Here is a 15,259-nt window from a genome sequence, read left to right on the forward strand (position 1 = left end):
GCTTCAGGTACGAACAAATACGATCAAGAGTTTACACATACTTGGCTAATAAAGTAGAAAAAAATAACTGAAAATGTGCTTAAATCTGAATAATATTTTATATTCATACTACTCATCAGCATTTTTTTTTTACATATATGCACATACATACAAATGAACGAAGCTAAATAAACGTGCACCTTAGTAATCATGACTTACCACAACATCCACATGTTTTAAAGCCACAGAAACAATATTCATCAGCAAGCCCAATCTCCCATCTGACATAGGCTATACAATTTCAAACCAACTTCTGTATTAAGTCAAATTTACCATTAAACTAGAGAACCTTTCACTGAAAAGCATTAAATTGCTATCAAATAAGGGAAATTCATCATGTCTGTAGGTAAAGGTACCTAAGTGAATTGTAAGTTAAAATACAAATTTAAGATTACTAAAATGCATGACAACTGAACTAATATTTACTAATTAATTGCTATTAATTCTAAAGGCAGGATTCTTATAGTTTATACAAGTATGTTTTTTTCAAGGGATTTTGTCTAAATGTCTTTGCCAGCCAAGCTCCTTTCTCCTCTATTAGCTCTGTTCAACACGGACAGTTGCAAAATTTGAGTAATTAGTTTCATTTTGAAAAAAAAAAGAAGTCTCCTTTTGCTTAATTTGTTTCTTTACAGTGTGGATCTTCATACTGGAAGCACTGAAAACTTGTGACCATCTAGGAAGTGGAAAGGGAGCTAACTACAAGCAGGATAATACAGTAGTATAAACAGGCATGATTTCACTTGAGTAAAAAAAGCTGTTCACCAGTTTCCAGTAAACAGTATTCTACCCAGAATCTGAGAAGCTCTAGTCCTTTTACATATGTATTTTTTTGGAAAAACAAAAATTCCAATCAGCAGGAGCTTTAGTCTATTTTTTTGCATTTTTCCCTTGGGTGGTATATTCCACACCATGAATATCTGGATGCCAAATATAGGCACAGACTGGAGTCTGTGCATACTTGGTGGGTGATTATAAACTACTACCAACATCTCTGCTGTATAATGGATGAGATCTTTCATTCCTTACTTAGGCACAAGTGCCAGTATTTCCATATGGATCGGCGCTATATCCAAATAAGATGTGCAAGATCAGAACATCCACAAGATCAGATAGTGCATTTTTCTTTTATTACTATTTATCCTTGGGAGAATATTCTTTCCAATAAATAGGAAAAAGGATGGCTCAGTATGTGAATAGGTATATTCATGGCACGTCATATTCTCTGCATAAATAATATTTATGCATTTACTATGAATTAGTAAAGGTAATTACAGTGAATTTGGGAAGCAGTTAAGAACACAAACAGGAAATTGCAGAGTTGATGAAAGGCATCCAAACAACAGCCTTAGAGACTAAAGTTCTCCGTCCACTTAGATGGTGGAAAAATCACCCCTTTTGAGAACAAGCATGGATCCCACACCTCACTTATGCTCAAGGGGTACTATGTGGGCCACATCCACACAAGTTTCTGGTCTGAAAGGACCACTTGCCACCAGGGAACAGCTTCAGTCCTCACCCATCATTGGGCCACCCCACCATGGCTTTTGTGTGAAAATCTGTCAGCACCACCTTGAGCAGGAGCTTTTATCTTGCAGATCTGGGGATTACTGACTCCTGGCACATGAACTACCCCGGAACAGGCCTGCTAAATATACCTATCATCTCTAAGTCAAGTAAAAGGAGTTTGGGTTCCTGACTGGCTACACAAAGTCCCACAACATCTCTGGCAACTGGCAATCTGGAGAAACCCCCAAATCTGCAAGTTGAGATTGAAAGTGGAGGCAGCAATTTGGTCTTCCACCTTGAAACAGCTTGGCACCCGGACTCCTATTAGCAAAAGTTTCTCAGAAAAGTCTAACCGAACGATTAATCTGATTATATCCCACTCTGCGTGCGTTGTTTCTTCCTCTTCTCACCCTTGCCTGTCCCCGACTTGAATAGCAAAAGGCCAAGTACTGAGTAACAAAGGGAATAATTAAATTTACAGTTAAGTATACGGCTTTGGGCTCTGACAGTGCTACCTGCGCACAATGGAAAACCCGTCTCTGCTGATTTTGATGCACAGCTGTCTGAAAGTGGAATAGAGATACCGTGCAAACCAATTTCTAAACTCTGTTCAACGAAGTTCATTTACTTCCCTGCAAGGCTGCACTGTGCGGGTGACCTAAGAGAACAGCGACGAGCAAAGCAGCAGGGGCTTCCTAAAACCCTCCTGCTCTGCTTTAAAAGTTAAGGCTGCCCCAGCAGAAGAGGAGGGCAGCACCAGCTCCCCGGGGTGGGGGAGAAGGAGGTTAGTCACAGTCAGTTTGGTAGAGGCGGCGCTCACATTGTTTAATCTTTCTGCGGGCCACGTCCCAGCAGACCCAGCGCGTTACGGCACGGTCCCTTACGGAGAATGAATTCCTACGCTGAGCAGCGGCGTCCTGGCAGCTCTTGGAGGTAATGCCTCAAAGCATTACCGCGAACGACGGGGGTCCAAAGGTGTTCCTTCATCCACTTCCCCGTCGCTATGCACTGCCAGCGGGGGCCCAGCGGCACCAGCTGTTACACAGGCTGTTTATACTGACTTGAGCTTTTATGATGTTAATAGTTTAGATTTAAGTAAACTTTGTGACATATTTAACTTTGGGCTTTTCGCTAAATGGGACAATTACTGTTCTCGCAACTTCCAGTTTAAAAGCTAGTACATTGCATTGCTCTTTGGAATTCTGCTTTTGAAAACCTTGGTCCATATCAGACTTACTATTTGCATATCTACAGTCTTAAGAACCATTTAAAAATCCTGTCATTTTATGCTTTCCCTTGCATCAGATAGTATCCCCCAGCAACAGTCTGAAGATAGTGCACTGATATGCTTTATAGAAAATCACTGTGATACCAGGAGTCATGTGCTCTGCTGAGAAATGAAGAAACAACAACCTGATCCTGACAGAATTAAATATGGAGAAATGAAACTAAAATTTGTCGGAATTCTGCTCAACAGAACTGAGACTCATTGCATCACACACGCCTAGAGAAGCGGTGGGCTTTTTCCCTGCAGAACTGTCACATCACAGTAACACTCCAGACCTTTAAAAGAAAGATGTCAAGGGCACGAGAACTTTAGAACAGAACAACAAAAAGCTGCTCTACCTTCAGAATGAGGATTTCTGAAGATAACCAGCACAGGCCAGTGTCCTCTCCTACAACAGCATTTTCCAGCCAGCCAAGACAGGGCCATGACAGAGCATGGACCAGACACTCTGCTTCCAAGTGCGAGGAGAGGAAGAACACGCAGTTCTTCTGCATGTCTCCTCCTGTGATGTACAGTCGTGGAGTATATCGTGCTTCCACACTGCCAAAGGCCTCGGACGGGAACTGGCATGCCCTTCCAGTGCTTGGGCCAACAGGGCTCCCGTGGCACAGCAGGAGCGCTCCTCCAGCACTGAAGAACAGTCTTTGCAAGAGACTGGTGGGAGCACGCGCAGAAACCTAAAGGAAAACAACTCAGAGGAAAGCCCTGGGAAAAGATACCCTGACCTTGCTTGGAGCAATCCTGCTCGCTTGTGCTCTTCTCAGGGTTATTCCAACACAGCAGCTTTAGCTCACCGGGGAAGAACGGAGCAAGTGCTGCACGTACCTGCCGTTTTGCTTTTGGAAACCATCAGAGAGAATCCTACTTTACAGTGTTTTTTTTTTTTTTGCCTCTGCTCTCACTTCCTAGAGCATAAAGTCACGCCTTGCTAAGAATGACAGTGGGACACTTCCTTATCTCTAGATTAAGGGAAGATTAAAACACACTATATTTGTTCACTTTCCCTTGTAGGTTTTTTCCATTCTACTTTCATTTGCTTCTCTCCATACCTCCCAGTGGAAATCTTGGAGTGAACACAAAACCAACACCAGTTAGCATGGCTAATGTTTGTGAAGGTCTTGGAAGCTGTTAAACACTAATATGTAAGTAGTGCCATTACCATGATTTCTGCGGTGCCAGTCAGTCCCACTGCTTGATGGTGAATAAATACATTTGTCAGAAGAACAAAAAGTTACATTCTAAGCAAAGAGCAATTTTATACCACTCTTACTGTGAATAACTAAGCTTCATTATTCCTCAAGAGGAAACTTTCCTGCAGAACTTAAGTGACAAAAAACATGATGACGATAACAGTTTTTTTCCCTTGGAAGCACATGTTACTCTTACACTGTTTCATTTAAGTTCTGTCCAATTACATGCAATTGGGTTTTACCCCGCAATTCATTTGCATTATCAGGGATGTTCAACTGGCACCTTCTAGATGAATAAAAAAGGAACTTGCCCAGTCATCTCATACAGTTTGTCAGTTATGGAACACTTCATTTTCTAGTTCCCTATAGCAGCTAAAGCTGATTTGTTTTCCTCTTGACTTCAGTCAGCACATAAACACTCCTTTAAGGATGTATAAATTAAAAAAAGTTATAGTAAATCTTAGGGACCTTGGTATCTTGCAAAGATACACCTGGAAGAAAACCAGTAAGTGAGGAAATAAGTATTACTCTGATTCTACTTTATCTGCCCAGTCACTTAAAGGGATCAGAAAGTATGCAGCAGCCCCTCAGAATGAGATTCTTCATTTTGAAGAGCATCATTGTTTAGAGAACTTGAAACTAAAACTTAATACCATATTACCCATTTCTATCAAATATCTTTTCGAGGTACTTCTATGGCACCCTTAAAACTTCAAAATACCTTTAGATTCTTCCAGCCAGCCTCACACTGGCACTGGTTTCAGCTCAGAAGTGAATTACGCATCCTGCTCCTGGACTCTAAGACAAGAACCTGAGCGAGCTGCTCATTTACACACAAGAGATGCTAGTCAATGCAATTAAGAATAACCTGTTTAAAATAAGTTGTGCCACAGAACAAGTTTTCTGTCCCGCTCTAAGCCACCTATGTCAATCAAATGCAGAACTTTTATCTGAACATACAGAAAAAGGGTTCACAAGAGAATTATTTCCACGTAGCTTGTTGCTGCCTGGTATTAAAGTTTTAGGGCCCTTTGCTTCCATTTGAAAGCTTTAGGCTCCATTATACCACCAGTACTAATGCTTGGGAAAGTTATACATACAGTTATACATCTTACTGCTTGACTTTGAAGACAAGCAGTACTAGTCTAGGGTAGTTTGAAAATGCAGCCCACAGACAGGAATGATGAGATTCTATTAGGTGCTGTCTCTGTGGTCTCAGATGGACTGCTTTATCTCTATGATTGAGATGTTTGTACTTGTATTCCTTCTACACCAGGACATTGCTGTTATCTGAATTTTCATTTCATCCAATTGGAACAGAAACTGTATTCTGTTGGGCATTGAACATATACATTCCCTATCTCAGAGGGCTTAAATGCAAGACAAGACATATGACAGTGTAAGAAACAAGAAGGAACATCTGATTGAGTAGAGATAAATATAAAAAGATCAATACCCTGAGTCACATAGGCTTACCACATGCCTGAGCAAATGGTTTGTTTACTTATGATATATGCAACACAGTGATGCCCTTTGTGGTTTTCACTTAATACGTTAAGAGCTGGTTTTAGAAGCTTCTAATTTCATCAAACATGGAAGTAAGGTGAAAATTCTCTATTTCGCATTTCCATCCCAGGCAAAACTTGTAGAAATTTGTTAGCCAAAGGGGCTCACTCATTTCCCAAGAGTAAGTTGGGGAATCAGCTTGTTTTGTCCACAAAGAAGTCTTACAGCCACACTAGAAGGTTCTCATGCACCAGCAAAGTAACATGCAAAAGTGATCGGCCCCTGCATAACTAATGATTGGTAAAGATTTGCTAACATCTGGCAGACAACTCTGCTCTGAGGATGCTCAAGGCCAGTTCTGCACAGGCTAAGTAGGAATTTCCCTTTGCTCTTCCATCTGCTCTGGTAGGGATTGCTGGAAACCAGGGACAGCAAAATGTCCCTGCATGGAAAAGCAAAAACACTTCACTGCAAAGAGCTAAGACTGTCTCTGAGAGCAAGAGAAAAAGATCCCAACAAAGGTCAAGCAAGTGAGAAGAACAGGAGGCAGCAGGACACAGGCTGTGCACTCTGGGGAGAGCTGGAAGAGGACTAGTTCAGACTGCATTGCTTTTTAAAAAAATCCCACAGTTAAAGCTCCTCACCCACTGCGTAAGTCAGAAAGCTAGGAAAACAGTGACTGAAGCGATGGGCTCAGGAAGACCGATTACTCAGTGCAAATTAAAAAGTGCACTGCAGAGCTAAGCACTGCATGGCTGATACTGTCCATGTTGGCCAAATTGCAATCTATTAAATTTGATCTGAAATGCCATCAAAGCAGTATCCTTGAATTACTAGCTGTTTTCCAGCCAACATTTCCCCAGATAGGAGGTAAGGGAGAAATGACTTTAAATATACCTTTCCTCCCTCCCCAAAGACAATCTTTCTTCACCTACATCTTTCCAATAAAAAAAGCTACGTAGCTGATATCGGTTATGAAACCAGTTACCATTCTGGTTACATTACTCAAAAAGGAAGTTTTTTTCCAGTACTCTGGAAATTTGTTTTAGAAAGGCTGTACTTTGAATGTTACAGATACTAAAAGTCAGACCGATATTTTGTTGTTGATCAGTAGAGTTTAGAATGATTTTTTTTGTTCTTCAGTAGAGTTTCCCGTGATAAAACAAAGGGATCATAAACCAGTCGCAATTTGTACCACCTTCTCACAGCTCTGAAGGGCCAGAATAGCAGTTGGAGCTTACAAGGAGCTTACAAGCTGCCTTTAAGAGCATATCCTTCCTCAGGGACTAGGGTAATGTGAGGGCTGTTATGAAGGTCCATGATCTTTCAGGACTGCCAAAGTAAAATGAGCTAAGGAGACACTTTGTTTTTCTTGCACTGGAAATGGTAGAGAAAGAGACCACTGATCTAGAGACACTTAATGGTTCACATTATCTGTTAAAAGAAGTTGTGAAAAGAACAGAGACTCAGGCAAACTCCTCTTCCAGTTTCTTGAAAAAGCAGCCAGGCCACAGCTCTGAGTCACCGGTGCAGGGTCTGTGGTCTGCAGGGACTCTCTATTTGCTGGTTATTAAGGTAAAATGAGTTCCAAGAAAAATATTTCAGGAACTGTATATTTTGCATATTTCACAGCACTGCTCTGAGAGCCATTTCTATACTCTCTCACGTCCATGGAGGTCCTTCAAACCCCAAAGCAGAGAGGACAAGGCAGACACAAGAATTCAAAAACACAAAACTGAAGTCTGGGTCAGAAAATCATTAGATAGAATATGATTTAGTATGTAAAACTATAGGCGTCTTCTCCATACCCCCAGGTTTCAGCGAGAAGGCTCTTGCTCTGCCAGCTAAATTCAGCGGTGTGCCGAGATGGTGTTACAGTCTGGGAGGCACGACTCAGGGCAGTCGCCTTGGCCCTGCTCTGCCAGCGTGCTCTTGCACATGCATTTCTCTTGCTGAGAAATCCTAAGTTCTCAGCAGTACGCGCGTCCCACCTTAAAGACACCTTATCTAAACTTTCATGCAGTTTGTTGTGTTCAGCCACATCACCGAGCGTGGCTCATCTGCGGTGCATCTCAGCGCACTTGCCTCGCTTCCAGGGCGCCTGGCAGGAGCCCCAGTCCCGTCCCAAGCAAAGCTGCCCGCGCAGGCCAGCGCTGCGCAGTTGTCGGGCTCAGCTGCCGTGGGGCTTTACTCGGACACACGGTTCCCTTCAGAGGACGGCAATACGCAGGCATCGTCAGACAACAGATTGCGGCGACAATGAAGTAACACATTATTGTATCCAATTTCTATCGTTGAAAGGATTTCCCCTCTTTCCGTGCCTGTTGATCCCCCCCTCTGCATTTAGATGCCACTGTCAACTAAGTTACAAAACCAATCTGTTATTCTGGTGTATAAGTGATGGACAGATCTGCTGAATGATGCAAGGCTTCGCTGACTTTTAGCTGCACTTATGTAACTCAATAGTTTCACAGCTGCTAGTAATTAGCAGATGACCTGCATAAGCACTAGACAAAAAAAAAGGGGGGGGGAAGCAGAATCCTCCTCCTCCATCATTTCAAAAACAAGCTACTGAAACAGAAGTATTGATTTTTTTTTTTAATCTATGTTTTTTCTTCTCTCAACAGAGCTCAAACAAACAAAGCATAAGGAATTCAGCATAACTTATAACTAAAGATCTGAATGGTGCCTTGTTCACAGCATTTGGATTTGAAACACAGATGCGGTTAACTCACAGCTTAACTCCTCCTATGGCACTCTTGAAAATGCTGATCTGTTTTCTTCTCAATTTCCCCATTAAAAAAAGTTTAAGTGATTTTTATTTTTTAAACAAAGAGAGATTCAAACTTGGATTCAGTATATAACTTCCTTTGCTCTTTTCCTCTCTTAAAAAGAAGAGATTAATTGTTATGCAGCAAACTGGGAATAACATCACTTTCTAAAAATTTCCATTGCAGCTCTTGTCTTTATTTCACCAAATTCTTTTCCAGATCTGATGTTCTCAGTGTTTCCTAAAAAACTCAATGTAATAAACTATTCTTCAGTATTAAAAACGCTATGAATCTGTCAGATTCATCGAAAAAAAGCAAACTTGTAGAAGGCAAAAGCAGTCTGTTTTTCAGTACTCTGAAAGCAGTTGAGTAGGGGAAGGAAACAGTTTTATGTTGAAAGACAGCATCTTTTAACTACGAAGGCACTAGCTGCCAGTGAGGACGTTCCCTGTCCTTTCCAGCCACAGTTACTGCTACAAGAGTTCAGGCATAGCAGTTTGCCCGCACTACGCTTCTCTATTCACTCCACTTTCAGATATCTTTATTCAGACTTCTGAAGGCCATTTTTGGATATTCTGAGACCACTTTTCTTCCCAGATGTTCTGGTGACTGACAAAAGCAGCCACATTCACACAGTAACACAGAAATGGAGAAGAGAGTCACAGTCACTTCAGTAACTTCTGAGAGGGAACTGCTGCAACTCATCTAGTTCAGAGCAGGCTGCTTGGGCCTCATCCCCTTGAGTTTGAAGTATCTTCAAGGATGAACTCCACAACATCTCTGGACAGCCTGTTTCAGTGCTTGGCCACCCTCATTGTGGAGGATCTTGCTGGCAGTTTTTTGTAGAAAACAAATAGAGAAACATGATTTCTTCACAGGGCTCACTTCTGGTGCCATTATGTCAAGTTTCAAGAAAATTCACTACCAAGTTTGCTCCACTACATCTGTTCTTTGGCAAAAGGATTTCAGCATTATTCACATTCATTACACAGCACTCACCAAAATATTGGGGGGGAGGGGGGAGGATCATCCCACTTCCTGAAATTATCACAGAAGAATTATCATAACCTTTTTTAAGGTAGCTGAAGCCAAGAGCTTTGATCCTAACATCCTTTCTTCCTACTAAAGGATGTCCTGTACTTCCTCTAGCAGGAGAGAGATGCTAAAGTCTCAAACGAGGAAGACAGTCCACTCATGGAAACGTGCATTTGGAGACGGGAGAGCTCTTCATATGGACAGAGTACCAGAAGCAAAATGGCAGGAGCTACATACACTGAAGAGATTAATGATGATGGGTGCCACACAAACAGCTAAAATATCAGGAGCTTTTGGAGCCACAAAATTAAACAGTTTATATCCAAAGAGTAATTGGAACCAAATGTAGAAACTCCTAAAGAGGTTACAGTGGAGTTAAGTGTCACAAAACAGAGACTTTCAAACTGCTACTCCTTGTGCTTCCTGTTTATCGCCTTCCAGGAATAAGGAAACTTTCTATTCTGAACTTTTAATCTCTCAGATTTTGATGAAGCTGGTCCTTCACTTCTTATGCTTCCAGCCTTAAAGAGACTTCACCCCCTCAGTGAGCCGAGATGGCTGAGACCCAAGGAGAGCAACTCTTGCAGGCCTGCATCTATGTAACACTAAACAGCAGCAACAATTTTCCACTGTGTGTTTCAGAGCCCTGATGTCTGGGGTTAATTCCAGTGAAAATCCTCCTTATAAGATTCAAATTTCACTTACATCTCAGCAGCAGCAGCCACATTCTGCTTGGAAAGCATCACAACAGAGCAACTGAACTGGACTGGACTGGACTTCCTCCTCCCCCGATACCCAGGTATGTTCTCTACAAGTACTGTCTTGTGCTATCCTAACAGCTGCATCCAGAAAATAAGTTTATTGAAGCTGTGCTGTAATAGGTCTGCATTTTTCCCATTTTATAGTCAATACATCACATTTGAATAGCCAGCATGCTGACTGGTTATTAACACTACCCTGCTATCATACTCATCACTGCAAACATCCAAAATATTTTAAACAAAACCTTCTACTAAAGCATGATTGCGGACATCTTTGTTAGATTTAGTTCCTAATAAACTCTTCTGGGCTATTTGCCAACTAACAGATCAGCAATTATTATTCAATAAGAGACAGATATTTCACTGCCACCTTGGAAGTAAGGAACTAAATAACAAATAGGTTAATTGCCCACTCAGGGGCACAGAGAATGAACAGCTGCCTTGAAGATTTACTGTTGCTCCTCGTGTTCTCATCTTTGGTATTACCATGATCTGCTCTACCAAAATAAGCTCAGTTTTCTTTCAACAGAAAAAATGCTTCATCCTCCACCCCTGCCAAATGCAACTACAACTACTCATTCTGAGCCAAGATACCTGACAGTTCCTCTTTGTAACAGCTCCAATAGATGAAGTGTAAGAGTGCACCACATGAAGAAAAGGAGAGTGGGAAGGGCCAAGAATAACAGAAATTAGTAGAAAGAATACAAAAAATGTTTAATTAGATTTGAAATTTAACAACAGTTTACATGTTTTAATTGTGGCCAAAAACAAACTTAGGTTTGTGTTGGCAAGAGCATAAACTTTAAAGAAAGTTTCCCCTCCCACCCTCACTCTTTACTCCATCATTGTTTCTCATGGTTTCCATACGTAAGTCCATTATCTTGATGGAGATGCAACGTAGTCAAGAGCACAGCAAACTAACGGTATGAAGGTATTTTACTAGAACGTATGTACACCAGGAACAGCACACTCACTTCTAAACGAGTCACATTTGCCAGACAGCACTAATCAAACATGCGCTCTTTCCTTCCTCCAAAAAAGCTTGGTGGTGATACAAGCAAGGCTGAAAGCTAACAGTTGTTACAACTTCATGTGCTGTAAGTAATGGATAGTTACACTGCAAGGCGCTTCCTTCCCAGAGGGATTTGTTCAGCTCCTGCCTCTCAGCAGCCTCTCCATCATCTGATGTGAAGATACATACATACGTCACAGGTGGGAGATGGTCCCTTTTATAGCAAATACCTTTCTTTAGATGCACACTTTCAATTCTGTCTCTACTGCATGAGCCCTAAAGTCCTGATGCAGTTTTGTGATAACTCTGCACTACTTTTTTAAAGAGGAAGGGCTAGCAGTCTTTCAGTAATGCAACCCCAGGAGACAGCATCTTGCTACCTGACGCTCTTCAAGAGAATAATGCAATACCATAGAAATTGTAATTTCAGTAGAAACAATAAGGCAGCAACAGGAGTTAGAGAGAAGGTAGAGAGCTTAAACTGTTTTAATCCCCACTTGCTGGAATGAGCAGCATCAAGCAGAAGGAGAAAGAGGCAGCACAGGACTCATACAGGATATTTGTACAGACATAATTACTCTTCCTCACCTCTCTCCCTTTTGGAGGATTATTTTTAATCTGGCTTGCTGAACTTTTCAGCAGTTCAGTTATAGCACAACCTCACAAATAACTGAGATAGGGTTTGATGAGCTGCAGCACAGGGAGAGGAACAAGTGGGCCAGAGAGCTGATATCAGAGAGATGTGGGAGGAAGGGGAGCAGGGCAGAGCTCACCTCCACTCCGCCACTTGCAGCAGGCAGGGTAACTGCATCCTCCAGGGGACGGTCTTTGCCCCAGGGAGCTCATGGGCTAATCCAGATCCACCACAGGTACTGGGGTGCATCTCACTTCACATTCCTAAGAAACTTGCTCAACCAACTATGGAAATAATCGTTCATGCGGCAGCATGAAGATCTACATAGTTGACAGGCATGCACTAAGGACAGCATCCTGCTCAGCACAAAGTCAGAGCCAAAGAGCCCAGAGGAGTGCAGGAAGAAATGCACTCAGGGCTAGTAGAATTAAATGCAGCAGTTTTTGGAGGAACAATAATGGGGACTCTTTTTAAAGGGGGGAAAGAAAATAGAGACAATCATATTGGCAGAACATTTGCTCTGGCCATAACTAAACAGATTTTGTAACAGGAGTTTCTACACATGTAAAAAGCTTCCCTCTCTACTTGCATCTTCCTCTGTCCCTCTGCTCCTTTCTCGTGCTCTCTTCCTGAATCTTTGTGCATCTGTTCTCTGCTTACATGCTCCTGCTGCGCAGAGGGCAGAAGTACTCTGCCACAGTTGTATTTCCTCCTCGCACAGGCCTTCCCCTCATGTGCTCCAGCAAAGGGGAAAGTACATACCAGCTCACTCTTCCTCGTGCCTAATGTGAGGGGCAGATGCTAGGTTAGATGGAGGAAAAAAAAGCCCCTACAGCTTCACCCTCTGCCCAAGGTTTACCTCTTTGAATGAAACGGTTGCACCTTTTGCCCAGGAAGGAGGCACGTTACCAGAGCAAGCTCCTCCACACTGGTGCTGCAATCCTTCATGCCCCTCTTTAAACCATAGTTCCTGAGCAGGGAAGCTATCAGGTATGAATATGTTATCGTAACATGCAGAGGCCAAGACTTTTCCTTTTTCACATGACCAGCATAGGCCTCCACATTGTGCTCTTAAAATCAGGCTTGAAGGAAGTAACTGACAGAAAGAAACAGGAAAAAAAAAAAAAAAAAAAAAAGCCAGCAAAATAAGGCAGAAATGAGGAGGAGCAGCACACTGCCCATTTTCCAGAGCCCAAGACTGAGAACAGCTGCTCAAGTCAAGGACTTACGAGGCCCCTTTCTTTGGGGAGCACTACAAGAACAGAAGAGTGATTTAGAAGTGTCTTGTGGGGGACTCCTGAGCAAGCACATCCTATCTAATGTCAGAGGCAAGTTCTGCATTATTTTGCTTTAAATAAGAGGCCTGAGCAGGGCACAAGTTAGCAGCTTGAAGAACATGTACTTTCAGAGAAGTGATATAATCCTGTGCTACAGACTATGTTTTTATTAAAAGATGAAGCGCAGCCACAAGAGTAGCTGGGACAGACAAATGAGGAAACAAGCCAAAACCTTAACATTGTTTACTTCGGTTCCCAAACTTGACTCCTTCAAAAAGCCCCTGAGAGTTCGCTTCGATGGCAAAGCGGCGCTTTGTTTGTCTCCGCTGCAAAGTTTTAACTACAAACTTCACCTTAACATTCACTGCAGACCGAAGCACTCGAGGGAGGCAGGCTGCGACAGCCATCCGCACGGGCTACCTGCCGCAGCGGCGCGGCGCTCGGGTGCTGCGCACGCCGCGGCCCACCCGCGGCCCCGCCACCCGCGGCCCCGACCCCAGCCTCGGCGCCCGGGCCGTGCCGCCGCGGGAGGGACGCGAGGGCCGGCAGCCCAGCGGCGCTGCTCGGGCTGCCGAGCGGGGCTCGGGGCGCAGCCCGGGCGCCGCGCCGTGCCCACCGCCGTCCTCCGCACGCCCCGGCCCCGGCGAAAGCGAAGGGGAAGCAGGGCGGGATCCCAGCCCGGGGAGCCCGGGCGGCGGGGAGGAGCGGGAGCGGCTCCGGGGGCGGCAGCGCGCCCGGCCCGAGACTCGGGGGTCGGGAAGAAAGCAGCGGAGCGGAGCGGAGGCACGACGCGGGCGCGGCTCCCGCGGCTCGGGCTTACCGCGCGGCTCGGGCTTACCGCGCGGCTCGGGCTTACCGCGCGGCGGGGGTCGGCGGCTCCGGCGGCAGCGGCAGCCGCGGCGGCGGCCGGCGCCTCGGGCCGCGCGGCTATTTATAGCGGCCGCGGCCGGCGGCAGGAAGCGCCGCGGCGGCGGCTCTGGGGCGCCGCTCGCCGCCCCCGCGCCGCTGCGCAGGCCGCGGCCGCCGGCAGAGCCCGGCCGGGCGGGGGCGCGGCTGCCTCCGCGGCCGCGGCCGAGGGAGCGCCCGCTGCGCGGCGCGGCGCCGCGGGACGTCCCGCGGGGAGCCAAAGCTCGGCAGAGGCGGGGCGCCCCGTGCGCTGCCCCAGCCTCCTCGGCGTCGCCCCATCCTTCTGGGAAAGTAACAAGCCCCCAGGGCCTCCAGGCAGCACCTCTCCCTCCGCAGCTCCTGATGCCCCATTGCCCACAGAGCGCTCCAGACGCTTCGCTCCTTCGGCGGCCCCCGACGGCCTCGATAGCGCCGGCGGGCGAGGAGGAGGGGGGCTCGGGGTGGCGGTGCAGCAGGCAGACACGCACCGCGCAGCAGACGCGTACTTCAACAGCGGGAAGAGGCGCCCGCGTTTTCTCTTTTAAGATCTGCAGTATGTAGAGGTGTGGGAAGGTCAGTTATCCTTCTCCGCATGTTAACCCAGGAGGGATTTGTTCTTACCTCAATTAACTCACTTTTGTAGAAATCACTTTATCAGACAAGCAATAGATTTTGCTTCCTTTGCCCTCTAAGCTTGACTGAGAAGGAAAACTTCTGTTACTGTCTTTAGGTCCAGTGCTGAGATCTTGAAAGGAAAAATGCCCCCAAATATATGAGATGGAGAAGCTTGGGCAGATAGCGGTAGTGTTTGAAAGGTGAGAGAGCTGTCTTGGGTGCCTCTTTGAGCCAAAATAATCTTAATTCTCACATCCTTTTGTCCCTGTAGCATTTCACACTTTGGAGGTAATTGGATTTTTTTTTTGTTTATGCCATGCACAAGTGTGGTCCAGCTCAGTAGCGGACCAGTGGACTATTCTCTAAAATACAGGAATGTTAGACATTCAGAAAAAATTAAATATGTTCTACATTCCCTATAACAGCATGGTACAAGGTCAAATACTCAGTGATCTGTGTGCTGAGTTAACCTGTTACAATCTACTTTCATGTTTTGAACAAGAGATTACTAGTTGCCCAAAGAGAGTATTATCATGAGATGTGCTGTAGCGAGAGCAATAGCAGGGCTGATTTGCCCTCAGTCAAAGGTTTCAAACTTCTTCAGCCTTTAATGTGGTCCATTTCTCTGTTTTTGTGTCATTGCATGCTTCAGGCATTACAATACTGACACAAAGCACGCATATTTTTTCCCCTACCCTCTTCTGTTCCCTTCCCCCTGTAAGTTAGATAAGTTCACA

The 15,259-nt window shown here is 44.7% G+C and overlaps 1 protein-coding gene across 3 annotated transcripts in view; it reads right to left on the minus strand.

Moving 5' to 3' along the window:
* The window catches only part of WIPF1 (WAS/WASL interacting protein family member 1), a 55,852-nt gene extending 41,910 nt beyond the window's left edge, over positions 1–13,942 (minus strand). Inside the window, exon 1 of one of the 3 annotated variants that reach the window (XM_062578963.1) lies at positions 13,879–13,942. The gene's annotated coding sequence lies outside the window, so the exon portion shown is untranslated. Of the gene's footprint in view, positions 1–13,842 lie in introns of all 3 variants that reach the window. The other 2 variants (XM_062578964.1, XM_062578967.1) reach the window with 2 other exon arrangements.
* Positions 13,943–15,259: the final 1,317 nt, after the last annotated feature.

The sequence above is a fragment of the Rhea pennata genome, chromosome 6 (genome assembly GCF_028389875.1).
Source record: "Rhea pennata isolate bPtePen1 chromosome 6, bPtePen1.pri, whole genome shotgun sequence".
Classification (NCBI taxonomy): domain Eukaryota; kingdom Metazoa; phylum Chordata; class Aves; order Rheiformes; family Rheidae; genus Rhea; species Rhea pennata.